This window comes from Capricornis sumatraensis, chromosome X (assembly GCF_032405125.1).
Source record: "Capricornis sumatraensis isolate serow.1 chromosome X, serow.2, whole genome shotgun sequence".
Taxonomy (NCBI): Eukaryota; Metazoa; Chordata; class Mammalia; order Artiodactyla; family Bovidae; genus Capricornis; species Capricornis sumatraensis.
The window spans coordinates 73,827,938-73,830,772 of NC_091092.1; the positions used below are offsets into that span (position 1 = coordinate 73,827,938).

Below are 2,835 nucleotides of genomic sequence, written 5' to 3' on the forward strand. Positions count from 1 at the left end.
AAAGATACGAAACCATCTCAGTTCCAAGGGGCCAAGATTGCAGAGTAAGGTCCTGCTGCTAGCTGAGGGGTCTGAAGCTTTGAGGGTGCCGCTGGGGAGTCACAATCCTGTGAGGCAGGGAGAAAGATGAGTCACAAACCCAAGTTAGAGCTCTCTCTATTCCTAGGCACTTTCACTCCTCAGTGCCCTAGAGGTCACCAGTGGGTGTCAACTGGGCAGACAAGGGACAGAAAGACTGGGATGGCCCAGGGCTTTTACCTATTTGATTGTAGGGCTGTTTCTCCATGAAAGGATGAGGGAGGCAGGGTGGAGTGAATGAATGAGTCACACCTCCACGCAGGAAGGAACATCCTCTGCTGGCAATGACAGCACCCTAGGTTAGGTTCCCAGTGCTCTGACAGGGAAAGGCAAGATTCCCCTACCTGAATGCCCTTGGTTAGGACAGACAGGAGGAAATCCTTAACAGCAGCTACAGGGAGTGTGCTGGGAGGGAGCAGTACTACGGGAACAAACTCCGATACTGATGTGAGCCCCCCTCTGAGGAAGTGGAGAAGCACTGAGACAGCAGGCCCATCTGGAGGGCTGCAGACTGACCTGGGGCCAGGGTTCCTTTAGTGCTAGAGGGCAACAAGTGAAGGGAGAGTTTGCTCAAAACCTGTGGAGGGAAGGAAGGAAATTGGATCCTTTTATCAGGAGATCCAAGATCAGCTAGCTTATAGAGTGCCCCCAGGCCTGAGTTGTGGAGAAGGGGCTACAGCTCCTAACTCCTGGGTCTCTGAAGGGCAGGATCAGTGTAGTTGGTCCCCTTGAGGACCACTTGGCCTTAGGCCCAGTCCATTCACTGCACTAATTATCAAACTATGGGTTCTCTCTCTAATACTATCTAGAGATAGTATTCTCTCTATCTAATACTATCTATGCAGACCAGGGGAGGGGAGCGGCACATGGGAAATTTGTGGGGCAAAGGGAAGCTGGGGACAGGAAGGAATGGGGTGGGAGAAGAGGATAACTGCTGTCATGTGATATCCTCTTCATCCTGGTGTTGTCCTAGAACTGACAGCATCCCCTGGAAGGCCCCCAGCAAGAGTATGAGGCACACAGTACAGGGCCCAAATAAAGAAATTGGTGCAGCCAAATCAGGGCTTTGTGGGTGAAGCCCTATGAATTTCAGATTCCCAGGGCTTGCTCTAATTTTTGTCATCTCTGCTGCACCTTGGAGTAGAAATATTGGCACACAGCCTCCTGGGTCCAAGGCTGGAAGTAGAACTCTGCTCAGCGTTCCTCCTCTGGGTTACCCACCATATCAGTCATGGTCTTGAGGTCCTGGCACTGGGACTGAAGCCAGTCATTGATGAAACCTTGACGGTCTCTGGCAAAGCTCAGCAAGAATTTTTGCTGGATCTTCAGCAGATTGATCATTTCTGTTGTCTCATGGTTCTTGTTGTCTAGAGTAGCAATCTCCTGCTGGCTAGCAGTAGACAGCAGAAAAGAATTCATCTGGTCTTCAAGATGTCATCCACTTTCACATCAGTGTCATAACAAGCTGTCTTTTTCTGATCATTTGGGTCAACACTGATGACATGATTAATGATGATGGGCTCAGGTGTCATAAGCAAGGCATGGAGCTGTTGGGGGACCTCTGAAAACTTCATAGGGTTGAGAATCAAAGATCTGCTGGAGGTACTTGTCAGAGATGACAAACTCCCACTCATGTCAGTCCTGGAGCTTATGTGTCTTAATATATTGCCACAGTGCTTGAATGATCACTGGACGGGTCTGGGTGTGGATGCCAAGCCAGACAAGGGTCTAACTTAAACTGAGGAGGCTGGTAATTCAGTATCAGCAGGACAGTATACCGTACATTCACATCTCCTGGCTATTTCACCTGGAAGCCATCCATCTCCTGGGTAGTGGTGGTCCTGTGCCATTCTACCATATGGTTGTCTGGTCCATACAAGTCTTTGTCTAGTTCGATTACCAAGGACTTAAAAGAAGAGAACTTCCTCTTTTGTTTGGTGGCATCATATTTGGACAAGGCTGAATCCTCCAGGAGCTGTCCTTCTATCTGAAGCTCCCAGAAAGCCACTGTCCCTTCCCCATCCTTGGCATCTGACTTAGCCAGATTGAAAGTGTTAGAAATGAAAATTCACAGCTTTTGTTTTTGCTTGATGGGACGTTTCAAGGCTTCCTGGATATCTAGCCATTTGCTCACGATAGTCTGGTCTAGTTTCCTTTCAAAAGCCAAGAGATCTATATAGGCTTAGGATTCTGGTACCATTTCACGAATCCTTTGAGATAGAATTTTGTCAGCCATCGTTTTTTTCCAGTGTGATTCCGATTTTGGACTGCCTGCTGCTGGACCTGCTAGATCTGCTGAGGTGCAGGTCTCTTGTGGGACTGGTCCATCCCTGCCTGAGCCAGGCCAGGTCAGACTGAAGGGTTCCCCCCATAGCCAGGGGGTCCCAAGGAGGGTCCCTGAGGTGTCATTTGGCTGCCTGGTAGCATACCTGGTCTCAGACAGGCTGCTTTGGGCACCCAGGAGCGGTACAGCCCTTGACTCTGGTGCTGGGACCATATGCACCAGACTCCCCAGTGCCCTGCCTAGGCCCAGGGCAGCCACCATGCCCACCCCTCCCTGAGGCTCCTAGGCCCCACTGGGAGCCACAGATTGGAAACCTGCCCAGGCTGCCATCTTCCCCAGAGCTGCTGCTGAAGCTGCACAAAGAGCCGAACTGGAACTCCTATTTTTATTTCTATTGCTTTGGGAGACTGACTTAAGAAAATGCTGATACAATTTATGTCAGAGAATGTTTGCCTATGCTTTCTTCTAGGAGT

The 2,835-nt window shown here is 49.9% G+C and overlaps 1 pseudogene; it reads right to left on the minus strand.

Annotated features, from left to right (window-relative positions):
* Positions 1–1,167: 1,167 nt before the first annotated feature.
* On the minus strand, positions 1,168–2,623 carry LOC138071761 (SWI/SNF-related matrix-associated actin-dependent regulator of chromatin subfamily D member 1 pseudogene; annotated as a pseudogene).
* Between the last annotated feature and the right edge of the window lie 212 nt (positions 2,624–2,835).